This window comes from Liolophura sinensis, chromosome 11 (assembly GCF_032854445.1).
Source record: "Liolophura sinensis isolate JHLJ2023 chromosome 11, CUHK_Ljap_v2, whole genome shotgun sequence".
Lineage (NCBI taxonomy): Eukaryota > Metazoa > Mollusca > Polyplacophora > Chitonida > Chitonidae > Liolophura > Liolophura sinensis.
In genome coordinates this window covers 2,485,472-2,502,049 of record NC_088305.1, presented here as the reverse complement: position 1 = coordinate 2,502,049, position 16,578 = coordinate 2,485,472, and the positions used below count along the sequence as shown (strand labels likewise).

The window sequence follows — 16,578 nt, the reverse complement described above, 5'->3', positions numbered from 1 at the left end:
GTATATGACCTGCAGATGTGGCCACTGATTAAACGAGCATGATGAAAATAACCCACGTATGAATGAATGAGCGAATGAATATGCGTATAAATTGAGCATATACCATAATATCGATAATTTAGAGAAACATTTTATATTCGTTATTATTATACTTTCACTGGCGTTGTATTTAGTACAGTGCCAAAAGGCAGTTAATTTCCTTTTCTTGCTGTTCTGATTGGCATATTTTTAAATTCCAGTAAAACAAAATCCAACCTAAAAATGAAAGCAACAATGAAGAAGGAAGTGGGAAGGTCTGCCAGTAGCCTGTGGATGGGGTTAAGTTCTCCCTTACTCTGCCCGGTTCCCTCCCAATGCGGGCCGTCGTACTATAAGTAAAAGATTCATAAGTACGGCGTATAACACCAATTAAATAATTAAATAAAATTCCATTTTTAAGTGACGTCAAAGAGTTCATTGCATGCAGGCAACAACAGGCTGTTATGGTTTCAATGGGAACTAAAAGGTGGTTTTCAGTATACCATACAAAAACTCACCCGCAGTCAACGTCACACTGACAGGAGTTCAATATGGTAACGTCCAAGAACTCACTTGCCGTCAACAACAGATTGTTAAGTGTTCAATATGAACAGCAAGCAGGAGATTCCATATCGTCGAAGAACTCACTTGCCGTCAACAACAGATTGTTAAGTGTTCAATATGAACAGCAAGCCGGAAATTCGGTAATGTCTAAGAACTTCCTTTGCCGTCAACAACAGATTGTTAAGTGTTCAATATGAACAGCAAGCCAGAAATTCCATATCGTCCAAGAACTCACTCACAGCCAGTCATGATCCCTGACCTATGCAGTATATCTTGAATGTGACTGAAGAGATTAGCGCCATCTGACGGCAGAGAGAGAGAACCACCCCAATCCAGAGCCAACAACCAGATTAGTATTAGCTCAGTTTGAACAACAAGGCAGCGTTTTTGGACGTCAAAACAAACTCACCCGCTGTTAACATCTACGTATGTTTACAGGAGACATTGTGCACAGTAAGATATGACTCCCTACAATCTCGTTTAACACATGTACATGGGAAAATCACCTCGCTGAATGTAACAAGCTTAAGTGCACAAGAACGAGACATCCTTCATCCCTGCAGGTAATATGCTATAGTTCGCGTCTCTTCCAGCAGTTCATATCTGCAGCCTGTTTTCTTTCGTCCCATGCATGCGGTAATAAGTCATTAAAACATGTTCGAGATATAAAGAAATGCGGCATTAAACCTCATCCAAGAAATAATGTAATTCAGCATTATACTGGCTACACAAAAGATGGATAATAACCGGGAAATAAAACAACCCTCCCTGAAACGTCTAAATATTACTGAGATATAAATGAACCAAAAACTGAGACATAATTTAAAAAATAAAGAAATTTTTCGATAAAAGATAACTGCAATGATAAAACAGACATCTTTGGGCAGATAATAAACGTGTTTAATGTTTAATTGTAACATACTTAAACATGTTTATCGAACAACTGGAAATAAGACGCTTTATGATTTATTTATTTATTTCATTGGTATTTTACGCCGTATTCAAGAATATTTCACTTACACGATGGCGGCCAGCATTATGGTGAGAGGAAGCCCCGCTGTATAACGTTCACCGTATACATTGCCAACATTAAATTACTCCGTTTTAGCAATAAATTCATCAGCCTTGCTACATAAATGCTTGTATTTATTGTATTTTGGACATCCTATCTTTTAACCATTGACTACTCTCCTCTCTTGATGAACTAAATCCAGACAAAATATGGAAGTAGTGATTTTTAACCGTCAGAAGTCGGCCTAATCCTCAATCTCAACAAATCAGATTTAGTGGTTGCTATCACACCGACTAAGAAAGCGCACAAGAAAATAAGAAAAAATAGTCTACGTCATAAAATTTACGATGAAAGAAGACAATATTTGCACAGCGCTTTGTTCAGTGATGTAATTATACGAAGCACGCATGCGTGTCCATGTCACGTCGAGATGATTTTATTACCTTAGTGAACATGTATGCCTAAATAAAACACAAATACACAACCCATTATTCAAGTTGCTTAAGGCACTTTTCATTTGGTTTATACTCAATATATGTTTATCGTATTAATCCACTGAGGTCTTTTATGGGTTTTTTTTTCTTTGGTTTTTTTTTGTACGCCAACGTGATAATTATTTATTTTACCCTTGTTGAACGTTATACCAAATCATTTTTCACACACAGAATACCGGTCAGTTTAATAGCTGGATAAAACCTGACTGTCCGGACAAAACCAAGGAGGTTTGAAACGTTACTTAAATCTCCGGCGTGTGTGGTATGCAGATTTGAATTTATTTATGTATTTATTTGATTGGTATTTTACGCCTTACTCCAGAATATTTCACCTATACGACGAGTCAGCACTATAGCGGGAGGAAACCGGGCAAAGCCCCGGAGTGCAGACTTGAAAGCCATATTGGTGGAAGACAAGTGGCTTCACGGAACAACTTCAACAACGACATTAATTATCATTTATTTATTTAATTGCTGCTCCATACCATACTGAAGAAAGTGTCCGCACTTATACTATGGCGGTCAGTTTTATGCATGGTTGTGAAAATCGGAGTGCCTTTGACAAGTCACTGACAAACTTTCCCACGTCAGACGTACATGTGTACACACTTTGTTGATGGAGCACAAATGACCTTCAGCAAACGTCGCCAAGCGTTCTATGTCAAGGCCTCACGGACATTGTGAGTACCTGTTAGGCAACCTAAGCGCATCCTGGTAACACATGCAATATTACCGTTTCCTTTCAGAGATGGCGGTTAAAGTGCACCACATAAAAAATCTGTTTTACATACATTTCAAATCTACCAAGCTTTACTTAACAGCTAAATGTATATGTATATCTATGCATTATGAGATACAAGCCATAACACTTGCACTGCACTTCAATTCTGGTCGTGCTCGATCTATATTTAACACTTAGTATCAACTAACATTTTTGTATTACCATAACACAGACGTATAATCGATTACAGCCAAAACTTGTGAGATAAGTTTGTTTTGGCACAAATCTGATATCTGCATTAGATATTAAAAGAAATTAACGCAAAAGGGTGCATGTGCACTTGGACTCCCACGTGAACCACAGACACACATAATTATTAAAGTCACATAGGGATTCCATTAAAATCAGTTCCTGTGTTCAGAGTAATGTACGGCATTGATGGACAAACTTCCTACTCAGTTACTCCGGAAATTTAGTTCCAGATGGGTTTTAACAACAGAACGAACTAAAGCATTATAGAAAATGCCAACGTGCGATCTTTGTGAGTTCAAGTCCAGCTCATGCTGACTTCCTCTATACAAAAAAATAGTTTTCAGAACATATTGATGTATCTAATTATTCTAGAAATAAAGTTCAAAATCCTGATGAACATCTGACTGACTGAGTGATGTTCAACGCTGTTTGTAAAGATGTATCGATGGAGTGCCCTTAGTAAACACAGACTGTCCCCACGTACCTAAGAAAATTCTTCATAGCCCAAAGCTGGATTTGAACTCGCGTCCTCAGTGGACAAGGGCTCATTTCTACATGGAAATATTGGGATACGATACAATCCAGAGCACTGGACCGGTCTATAAAGCTAAATACTTATTTTGATTGTTGCTAAACGCAATACTCAAATCCACAACGCCAATCAACGACCATCAACACGTGCCTAGGAAAATGCTTTACAAATACCGGCAGCTCAAACATGGTTCACAAACTATAGCCATAATCGCTGCTATTTAGGTCGCTTCAACTATGTGAGCCTGCTCATAAATGTATTCGCCACAATCAACACTTTTGGAAACGGCTTCAATTTCAAGTATTCATGTTAGGACAATTTGACGCCATCTAACAAGAGATTATTTCCTTTTTTCCTAACGACTTCAATGGTCAGGATTTAGCGTTTTAATAGAGGGCATTTTGACCCAACCGTGCTAACGCCACTGGATTTCCACAGTAGCAAAACCCTGACTTTAGTTCTAAGATGACCTTCACGAGTGCCCCCCCCCCCCCCCCCCACAACCCCCGCCTACTACTTTCCGCAAGAATGATGGATTGCTGCACGTTAGTGTTTTTACACATAACCCTGGCCAGCTCTCAATAAAGTCCAAAAACTGGGCAGTCATATTATGAGTTATTTTCTCATTCTGATGACGTTACTTTTGTTTTAACTGTCACGTGGTTTCACGCCCACGTGAGGTTGTCCCGTTTTCCCGTTGGTCGCTCTGATCGATCAATACGTACGGGTGAGAACTCCTGTATGGAAAATACTGTGTAAATTAGAGAGCTAGGAATCCGTTCCGCATGCGCACTACCGCATACAGCTCGCATATCACAGTAGAAATAAGGCTCTAGGCCTTTTTATCCATTAACAACCCGCGGTTATATTGAGCGTGCACTTCCAGTGCTATTTTGTGTCCTTTCTTGATGCTTCGAGAGCACAGCTTGGATTGACCCCACGGCCTTCACATTTAAAGGTGACCTTAATACTTTAATTGGTTATCTTGTTTACTCCTCTTCAAGCATGTAAAGAGAGTGTTTACATGCGAATTCAAATTCAAATTCCACCATCCAGGATTTCATTGGTCCATTTGGACAAAAGACGAGCGGCCCGTGTACAGGCCTATATATGATCGTGCTACGTGTGATGCGTTTCGTAGGATTGCACGACTAAATGATTGATGTTACATGCCACCGGCAGGCGGAATAATCTGGTTTTCTGTTTCTCTTTATAACTCGACTTATTGATAAATCCGACAGTTATATCATGCAAGTCCAATATTCCCGAAAATTGCGTAAAATACAGCAATGAAATAAAGCAAAAAAAAAGAAAGAAAAAAAAACCCCAAAAAAAAACAAAAAAAAAACGAGCTGACATATTGCGAAATACAGGTGGCGTTTATTCGTAATCGTTCATTCAATCCTGAAGGTACGTTGTTTGTGAATCTGTTATGGATTGGGGGTGGGGGAGGGGGTGATATGAGGCTTTAATGATCAGATCGACGGGAAATATATCGACAGGGAAAATTTTACGCATGTACATATCTGCTGACAAAGTCAATATATTGACTAACGAACTATTTACAATTATTTTGTCCTAAATTGCACACATTTCTGGATGATGTGGTGTATTTAGCTTATTTTCTTTGACTATTGTCTCTAAGTAATGGTTTGTTTAACTGTAGTTAACTACTTTTACTGCAATGACAATACGCGCTTTAGAAAAGCATCGTCGTCTTTAAGCATTTATGAAAAATAGCTCTCAAGCGAATAATATGGTTATGTGGGGAAATTTAAAAAATCAAACCAGAAAAATTAGATAAATAAAAATATCAATTTTCATTTTTGCGGCATATTTTATGTCTCAAAATTACTCCCGAATTTTATGCAGATTTTCCGTCAATGGTCGGCAATTTTTGTAAATGACGTGAAAACTGAGCTGTAATGTGGGCATACTGGGACCATGTTAGCGCTCCCAATTGGACTATTCTGTAAACTGAGTTGTTTTGAGAGCTCTACTTGTTTTTTAGCTTTAGGAAAGCTGCAGCTTAAATGTATTTAAAAGAATTTCTTGTACATACCAAAAAATGCATATTAAGACATCAAAATTATTTCAGGGATCCTTCAATGCTTTGTTGACGGCGTCAAAATGAGTTTTCAGCTCAATATCGTCCTTGGACACTTATGGACCATTAGCGTGCTTATCACCTGACTAGCTGAGAGTGGCTTCGATATTGGCATTCCTGAACAAGAACTGGTGCGACATTTTCTTCGCTTCAACACGACTCCGCAGAATTGGCTGTTGGATCCAGTCAAGAATCTACAGGCGACTTATTGATCTTCATTCGGTACCACATCCAGCCCGTGACAGTTAAAATCGATCAGGAAGCCTGACGTAGTTAGTGACAGGCCCCTTCGTCTCGGGAACATGTGGTGGTGTTCTGTCTTCAGCAATTTATAGGTCAACCACGGGGAGATAATCCGTGATTACTGTGAAACAAATGCAGGCAGGTTACCCCATTTCAGAAAGGGAATCGATTTTGCAAAGGGAAATATCTTTCTCCCCTGTAAAGCATTCCTTGCTCCATAATAGGCGGAATTTTATGAAAAGAAAATCTCAGTTGTCAGTATTACAAAACGAGGCGTGTTAAAAGTTCTTAGCGGGTTTCCCACGCAGTAGCGCGCCACATACCTGTTATTGGCGTGCCCGTGGCGCGCATGTGGAATGGCGGTGGAAAGGTTGTTTAACGTTACGGGCATAAGGACAGGTCAGCGGACATCAGCGCCAAAGGATTGTTCTGTGAAGGCTAGTGGTATAATGTAAGCCTGGGGTAAAGGTGTTAAGTATAGGGCGATTTCAACTGACTTGCTACTTAACTAAACCTTGTCTGGTCTGCATTTTCAAACAAACCTTAAAGTGTCAATGTACGTATGTGAGAACAGTTGCAACGAGCTACAAGTTAGGTACGCTTCATTAATACTAAAATACTGTCACTTTCATCAGCTCCATCAACATTTTTGTGCAACGAGTGGTCGCTTATTCCATCTCAGACCAAGGAAACGCAAGGAGCACAGACGGCTTTGAACGCAGAACAGTGAATGCTTCAATATTCGTATAGGCTTTCTATTGGTCATAAAATGACAGAAAGAACATTAAAAACGACAAGACCAGGGAAAGTAACAAACAAAACTGTGGTCTGTTTTAAAAGCTGTGCCCATGCATAAGTCCAGGGATACATAAAGATAACACATGTGTTAAGTTATGACTTAACATTGTATTACCCTATCCCAGTTGCAACGTCACAGAACTTGACCTTTTGTGGTGTAATACAGTTATACGTGTGCTGTGATACAGTTTTACGTGTGGTGTAATAAAATTATACGTGTGGTGTAATACAGTTATACGTGTGTGGTGTAATACAGCTATACGTGTGGTGTAATACAGTTTATGTAAGATGTAATACAGTTGTACGTGTGGTATCATACAGTTATACGTGTGGTGCCATCCAGTTATACATGTGGCGTAGTACAGTTGTACGTGTGGTGACATACAATTGTACGTGTTTGTGTAATACAGTTATACGTGTGGTGTAATACAGTCATACCTGTGGTTCCATACAGTTATACCTGTAGTGTAACACAGTTGTACGTGTGGTGCCATACAGTTGTACGTGTGGCTTAATACAGTTATATGTGTGGTGTAATACAGTTATATGTGTGGTGTAATACAGTTACATGTGTGGTGTAATACAATTACACGTGTGGTGCCATACAGTCATACGTGTGGTGCCATACAGTTATACGTGTGGTGTAATGCAGTTATATGTATGGTGTAATGCAGTTATACGTGTGGTGTAATACAGCTATACGTGTGGTGTAATACAGCTATACGTGTGGTGTAATACAGCTATACGTGTGGTGTAATACAGCTATACGTGTGGTGTAATACAGTTATAAGTGTGGTGTAATTCCGTTATACCTGTGGTGCCATCCAGTTATACGTGTGGTGTAATACAGTTATATGTGTGGCGTAGTACAGATGTACGTGTGGTGTAATACAGTTATACGTGTGGTGCCATCCAGTTATACGTGTGGTGTAATAAAGTTATATGTGTTGCGTAGTGCAGATGTACGTGTGGTGTAGTACAGTTATACGTGTGGTGTAATACAGTTATACGTGTGGTGTAATACAGTTTTACATGTGGTGTAATACAGTTGTATATGTGGTGTAATACAATTACACGTGTGGTGCCATATAGTTATACGTGTGGTGCCATCCAGTTATACGTGTAGTGTAATTCAGATATACGTGTGGTGTAATACAGTTATACGTGTAGTGCCATACAGTTATAAGTGTGGTGTAATACCGCTATACCTGTGGTGCCATACAGTTATACCCGTAGTGTAATACAGTTGTACGTGTGGTGCCATACAGTTGTACGTGTGGTGCCATATAGTTATACGTGTGGTGTGATACAGTTATACGTGTGCTGTAATACAATTACACGTTTGGTGCCATACAGTTATACGTGTGGTGCCATCCAGTTATACGTGTGCTGTAATACAATTACACGTGTGGTGCCATACAGTTATACGTGTGGTTTAATACAGTTATATGTGTGGTGTAATACAGTTGTACGTGTGGTGTAATACAATTATACGTGTGGTGCAATACAGTTATACCGTACGTGGGAAGGTCTGATAGCAGCCTGCGGATCGTCGTGGGTTTCCTCCGAGCTGTGCCCGGTTTCCTCCCACCATATTGCTGGCCGCCGTCTTATAAGTGAAATATTCTTGGGTACGGCCTAAAACACCAATCAAATAAATAAACAAATAAATAAATACACGTGGTACCATATGTTATGTGTGGTATCATACATTTACACGTGTGGTGCCTGACAATTTTGCACGTGGTTCCACATAGTTATATGTGGTATCATATAGTTACACGTGTGGTACCTTACAATTTTACACGTGGCACCATGCACTTATACGTGTGGTATCATACAGTTACACGTGTGGTACCTACAATTTTGCCCAGGGTTCCATCTAGTTATATGGAGTATCATATAGTTACACGTGTGATACCTACAATTTTACACGTGGTGCCATATAATTATATGTGGCATCTACATGTGCGGTGCCTTACGAGGTTACACTTGGTACCGTACAGATATACATGTGGTATCATGTGGTACCACATAGTTCTATGTGTTTGGCATCATACCGTTATACGTGTGGTGACAAATAGTTGTTGTATCGTATACGGCTGGTAACGTGTACAAATATCTATAATGTGCCTCTAAATGTAATTATAATATCAATGTCCCAGATGCCCCACATTCACGAGGAGCTCATCATGGACGGTTATCAATTCATTATGAGCCTACAGCGAACACAAACGGCCATCAATTTCGCATCAAGCACGCAGAAAGATCCTGGACATGTAACAACGTCATATGGTAGGATTATTTTAGCATCAGACATATAGAGTAATGGCAGTCTTGTGAGGAATTGTATCGGCTCCGCAAATGAAATCTGGTTTGCACCGGTCCTCTTTGACAACCCCTGCACGACTATAAGAATAGGCCTAATGAGATCAGATAAAGGCTGGGCCAATAAACAACACTTTTCCGATGTGGCAAGTCAAATTTTCCAAATGGAACGTTGCCCTTTCCCCAGTAGCCTCCCGTGCACCACGCCAACCCTTACATAGTTCCACATTTCCAGCCATCCTGCGAGTGATCCCGTACAAGCAGCCGAATATGGCACTGATAAAAAAATCCTTTCATACGTCTTTACACCTACATACATGTACACGGTAGCAGTTATCACACATCCTCCACCTCCTAATTCAAGGCACAGACGTAGGTTCTTTTTAAATATATCCCATATCATATTGCCGTTTTCAGTTCATTAAAACATGGTCGTTGCCTTGGACACATCCTTAGCATACAGACACTGGTCCCTTATAATGCCATCAAGTAAATTCACTAGTAACGATATTATGATTTTAAAACTTATCATAACAATTAAAAATAGGAAATGTCTTACCTGGAACGGGCTTACAATGGGTCTGTGTTTTATTTCAATTCCAATCACGTCCAAATTGGAGTCTAAAACGTCCGATTTGACGGGTGTCCTTTTCTCGAGACGTGAACACCAGATGCCCGTGTTTTGAACAGACTCAGTAATAAGTGAACTCTCCGTCGATATGTAGTGTTGCGCCTGATTACCCTCCTCAAACAGCCAAGGATTGCGTCCTCACACGGATTTCCCCGATCCCTTATTGTAGACGACAATAGGCTGACCCGAGAGTCCAGTGTTTAGGCGAAAGTCGTTAACCACACAGCTATCAAGCCCTCACACTCGCAGCAAAGGTGCTTATGTCTCGACACGAGCCCTCAGCGCAGGCCACAGCGAGACATTAAATAATAAGTAGTCACGTGGTCTCGCGTCTCGCTATCATTATGCTGAAGGCGACCGGTGTTTGTGATCGTGATTCTGTGTCAGCCTTGCGCAGTTACACGAGCTCGGCTTTCAAACAGCGCTTTGACTATCTCCATCGATTTTACGCAATTTCGAAAGAGTTAACTCCCTTCCAACGCCGTCTCTTATAGGTTACAGGAGCACATAGATTTTCCTTTCTATTTATTAAGTAAATTTGTCAACTTCAAGCTCAAAAATATTTATCCCCTAACTTTCGGGTGGCACCATGCCATACCACCACATGCATCTGGCACTTTCTCTACAACATATCAAAAAATCGACTTAGCATGACCACAATTTTTGAGCGGTGATTGGTGAAAATAGAGTCACAGCATTTTGTTACCTTGATAAACTTCATGTGGGTGGGTAGTCAAACTGGGCACTGAGTTTTCATTTCTTTCCAAAACAGACAAAACTAATATATATTTTAACCAGTAGCAAAATGGCAGTGCAGAAACTTAAGTGTATCAACAACCTAAAATGTCTGATTTTTACCCAATCAGTGCTCCTTCACACTTCAGTTCGGAGGCAAATCTCAAACTGCGCATATGTCGGTTCAAATATTGATTTCGTTAATAGAGACATCATTCATGCATTTAATCAATCTCATGTATCGTACCGCTTTACAGGATGTATATGTATCTCACTATGTGCATTGATTGCAACTGTGCATATATCCAGTGTGACCATATACAGCCCCTATTTGCCGAGTTGAGTCGGAAGTGTGCATATGTAAGTATGCTTGGGGTTTGTCGTCGCACTTAACAATTTTTCAGTCATATGACGACGACGAGGAGTTTTTAGGTGTGTGTACATATACTGTGTCTTCTTGTGGCAGGGCGAGCCCATGTCACCAAAGTACTCCTCTCACTGAAGCATCATGCCGAAAACACCAGACATAACACCCCACACACTCACATTATACTGACACCTGGACAACCAGCCCTGTTTCCTTGCTCTAACCTCTCACTACTGAGCACGAAACTAGGCAGTAGCAAGTACCATTTTTAAAGTGTTTGGTATGACCCGACGCATCCCGGGATCTCCAGACTGCGAGGTGGACAATCTAGCCATTAGGCCACCGAAGGGGTCAGTGCACGGAAGTAGACACCATTATAAACTAGGGTGCCATATATTCTGAACACCCCCTCCCTATTTACTTCAGACACGTACCTTCATCTAGAAGCACTTGTCTTTCATCCATGTCTTACACGAACCTTCGTCAAGAACCACTTGTCTTTCATCCATGTCTTACACGTACCTTCATCAAGAACCACTTTTCTTTCATCCATCCTTACATGAACCCTCATCAAGAACCACTTGTCTTTCATCAATGTCTTACAAGTACCTTCATCAAGAACAACCTGTCTTTAATCCATGTCTTACACGAACCTTCATCAAGAACCACTTGTCTTTCATCCATGTCTTACACGAACCTTTATCAAGAACAACCTGTCTTTAATCCATGTCTTACACGAACCTTTATCAAGAACCACTTGTCTTCCATCCATGTCTTACAAGTACCTTCATCAAGAACAACCTGTCTTTAATCCATGTCTTACACGAACCTTCATCAAGAACTGCTTGTCTTTCATCCATGTCTTACACGAACCTTTATCAAGAACCACTTGTCTTCATCCATGTCTCACACGTACCTTCATCAAGAACTGCTTGTCTTTCATCCATGTCTTACACGTACCTTTATCAAGAACCACTTGTCTCCATCCATGTCTTACACGTACCTTCATCAAGAACCACTTGTCTTTCATCCATATCTTACACGTACCTTTATCAAGAACCACTTGTCTTTCATCCATGTCTTACACGTACCTTCATCAAGAACCACTTGTCTACCATCCATGTCTTACACGTACCTTCATCAAGAACAACCTGTCTTTAATCCATGTCTTACACGTACCTTTATCAAGAACCACTTGTCTTTAATCCATGTCTTACACGAACCTTCATCAAGAACCACTTGTCTTTCATCCATGTCTTACACGAACCTTTATCAAGAACCACTTGTCTTCATCCATGTCTTACACGTACCTTCATCAAGAACCACTTGTCTTCCATCCATGTCTTACACGTACCTTCATCAAGAACCACTTGTCTTTAATCCATGTCTTACACGTACCTTCATCAAGAACCACTTGTCTTTCATCCATGTCTTACACGAACCTTCATCAAGAACCACTTGTCTTTCATCCATGTCTTACACGTACCTTCATCAAGAACCACTTGTCTTTCATCCATGTCTTACACGTACCTTCATCAAGAACCACTTGTCTTTCATCCATGTCTTACACGAACCTTCATCAAGAACCACTTGTCTTTCATCCATGTCTTACACGAACCTTCATCAAGAACCACTTGTCTTTCATCCATGTCTTACAGGAACCTTTATCAAGAACCACTTGTCTTCATCCATGTCTTACACGTACCTTCATCAAGAACCACTTGTCTTCCATCCATGTCTTACACGTACCTTCATCAAGAACCACTTGTCTTTAATCCATGTCTTACACGTACCTTCATCAAGAACCACTTGTCTTTCATCCATGTCTTACACGAACCTTCATCAAGAACCACTTGTCTTTCATCCATGTCTTACACGTACCTTCATCAAGAACCACTTGTCTTCATCATGTCTTACACGTACCTTCATCAAGAACCACTTGTCTTTCATCCATGAAACCGACCGCCATCGTACATAAGTGAAAAATTCTTGACTATGGCGTTAAATAACAAACCGGCTTGCTGTCGGTCAAATTTTATATTCAAATGTAGTTCAAAGTTCAAGTAATTCTGCATGCAGCTGACGTTTTTAACATTCTATATATAATTTATTTATATATTTTTATGATAAGAGTTTTCTTTCTTCAGTATAAAATATTACATCTTGGGATTAAAACTAAAGTAGCGACGACATTGTGATAGGCGTACAGCATAGGGAGTAAACTAAGTAGCGCCGACACTGTGAAAGGTGTACAGCATTGAGAGTAAAACGAAAGTAGCGACGACACTGTGAAAGGTGTACAGCATTGAGAGTAAAACGAAAGTAGCGACGACACTGTGAAAGGTGTACAGCATTGAGAGTAAAACTATAGTAGCACCCACACTGTGATAGGTGTACAGCATAGAGAGTAAAACTAAAGTAGCGACGACATTGTGATAGGCGTACAGCATGGAGAGTAAAACCAGAGCAGCGACGACACTGTGATAGGTGTACGGCATAAAGAGTAAAACCAGAGCATCTACGACAGTGTAATAGCTCTTCGGTGTCTAACGTGATCATTAGAACGGGTTATACCACTAGCCGGAAATGACGTTAAACCAAATCTGCATAAATGTAGAACAAATCTTTTTCCTCGCCTTCATGTCAAAAGAGTTCATAATGATTCAGCTGCCTATGTCTGCCTATGGCAAATATTTGTACTTAACTTCAACTGTAAATATTTACAACAGGGTCGATAAGATTGTAATTTCTGATCGTAAGATACGATTATCGTAGCTTACAATCCCTTCGTGAAAGAGGGTGTCGGTCGTAACTATGGCTACGATCGTGATCTTAGTGATTTACAATCAACTTAGGTTTACGATCCCTTCATGCAAACGGCCCCAGGTAGATTAGGATCTATGCGTCGAGGCAGACAACGTTAATCCCCAAGCACTCACTCACTCACTCACTCACTCACTCACTCGAAGCAGACAAGACATGAGTATATCAGTCCTTAATCAAAATGAACCTTCAGAGTCAATAATCGCAAAGCCAATTCCCAAGGCGACGTTTAACACAAACCACCAAAGAACTAAGAAAGTACATCAAGTACGAAATTAGAAAGGAAAAAAGATAGAGAAAGAGATATCACTTTTGAGTTCAAGTTCAGCTCATGCTGACTTCCACTCCTGCCGTACCTGGGAAGGTCTGCAGCAACCAGCTGATGGCCATGGATTTCCTCGGGCTCTGCCCGGTTTTCTCCCACCATAATACTGACCGCCATCCTATCAGTGAGACATTCTTGAGTACGGCGTAAAACACCAATCAAATAAATAAATAGAAGGTATAACCAGAGCTATAAAACTGGCAAATGGTCGCACCTAACCGGTGAAATACTACGCCGATTTCCATCAAGTGTTCAACACTAATCATCAAATAACTGAGAAAGTATTCAAGGTAAGAAGTTAGGATGGAGTCATGCCTAGACAAGCAGTGAACAGTATTAATAGTTATACTAAAATGAAATATATACCAGATGAAGGACAACTAAGTCAATGCGTCGAAACACACATTCTTATACCAGCATGCAACTAAGATGGAGCAATGAACCAAGAAAGCATAGTCCCGTAAAGTACGACATTAGTGACGGAATGAGGCAAAGAGAAGCAGACAACAGTTTTCATTAATATTGGAAACCTATGTGTCCAAGCAGACATCCGTATACCACCCGTTAACAAAGAAGGACGTTCCAGGTCAATGTTCGCAAGGCCAATTCCTAAAACGACGTTTAACACAAACTACGAAAGTACGAAAATAGGACAGATTCATGGAAAAAGAGTCAACAGTTTTCAGTGATGTTGGAAAGACACAAAAAACATTCCAGGCGTATGAGTGAATTCAGTATTCCAAATCATGTACTATGCTAGCATATAAGTTGTCGATAATAAAATATCTATGTATAGCCCCAGGGTAAGCGGAATTAATCATAGTAATGAAGCAGGGACGAGTATTGTTTGAGTAATAACTTGTGACATTGATTGAAATCGTCACATAAAAAACGATCTAACAAATGCGACAAGGCGGGCTACGGGCACGCCATATGCGGAATCCTTCGGTATATTGCTATCTAAGTAAGGTATATCTAAATTATCCCTCTTGTCATAAAGTCTGAGAGAGAGGAAACCATTTTGGCTTTGTACAAATATAGGCCCTGAGAAGATTTATCATCTGGAAAGTCTGTGGTTTCCCTTAAATCCAGCGAAGGTGTCTGTGGTTTCCCTTAAATCTATATTGCTATCTAAGTAAGGTATATCTAAATTATCCCTCTTGTCATAAAGTCTGACAGAGAGGAAACCATTTTGGCTTTGTACAAATATAGGCCCTGAGAAGATTTATCATCTGGAAAGTCTGTGGTTTCCCTTAAATCCAGCGAAGGTGTCTGTGGTTTCCCTTAAATCTATATTGCTATCTAAGTAAGGTATATCTAAATTATCCCTCTTGTCATAAAGTCTGACAGAGAGGAAACCATTTTGGCTTTGTACAAATATAGGCCCTGATAAGATTTATCATCTGGAAAGTCTGTGGTTTCCCTTAAATCCAGCGAAGGTGTCTGTGGTTTCCTTAAATCTATATTGCTATCTAAGTAAGGTATATCTAAATTATCTCTCTTGTCATAAAGTCTGACAGAGAGCAAACCATTTTGGCTTTGTACAAATATAGGCCCTGATAAGATTTATCATCTGGAAAGTCTGTGGTTTCCCTTAAATCCAGCGAAGGTGTCTGTGGTTTCCCTTAAATCCAGCGAAGGTGTCTGTGGTTTCCCTTAAATCCAGCGAAGGTGGTATATTATCTTTCACAGCCTTTTCTATAATCGGATTGTTTACAGCTATAGCAGGTCACCAATACACCGTGAAGTGAATGAGAAATGTCTGGCCTGGAGAGGACTACTCCTTAATGGTGTCTGCATATAGCCGTATTCATATGAGAACAGGTATAGGTCGGCCAAAAGGTGCCGGCGTGGGGGTACAGTTTGTACCGATCGGAATACCTATACACCGTTGATATATGGTTTCCAAAAAATCCACACTGTGAGATGTTATCGATGAGAAATTCAAGCAACTCGATGAACATTGCAACAACCCAAGAATGGTATCCTTTGTATGTTGTTGACCCGAAGAAGGCTTTGTTTGCCTTTTATTAAGCACCGATAGAATTAGTGATAAAGTTCTATCTATAAAATCCTTGTGAATAATTGTAGTATACTCAGTGGAGAAACCACAGGTGGAGATGTCCTTATACGGTACGTGTATTTCAGAGTCTGTAATTCTTCAGAGAGACTTTTGGAGTGTTTAAGAATCCACATACAATTTGACGTCTGAACGTTTGGCAATTGCACGACAAGTACTTTTCCCCAAATTGGCTGTACTTCTTGTACCGCCTTCGTTAAGAGAGTATCTGATGGTGACTGACATATTTGATGGTGCGGCTTCTCCACCCCGCAATAAAGCGATATTTGTATGGTATAAAGCAACAAAGCGATATTTGTATGGTATAAAGCAATAAAGCGATATTTGTATGGTATAAAGCAATAAAGCGATATTTGTATGGTATAAAGCAATAAAGCGATATTTGTATGGCATAAAGCAATAAAGCGATATTTGTATGGTATAAAGCAATAAAGCGATATTTGTATGGTATAAAGCAATAAAGCGATATTTGTATGGTATAAAGCAATAAAGCGATATTTGTATGGCATAAAGCAATAAAGCGATTATTTGTATGGTATATCGGCGTG

At 40.0% G+C, this 16,578-nt stretch overlaps 1 protein-coding gene across 1 annotated transcript in view; it reads right to left on the bottom strand.

The window, feature by feature from the left end:
* Nucleotides 1-9,908, bottom strand: part of LOC135477916 (putative sodium-coupled neutral amino acid transporter 11) — a 37,742-nt gene extending 27,834 nt beyond the window's left edge. Inside the window, exon 1 of the mRNA XM_064758134.1 lies at nt 9,629-9,908. The gene's annotated coding sequence lies outside the window, so the exon portion shown is untranslated. The remainder of the gene's footprint in view (nt 1-9,628) is intronic.
* Between the last annotated feature and the right edge of the window lie 6,670 nt (nt 9,909-16,578).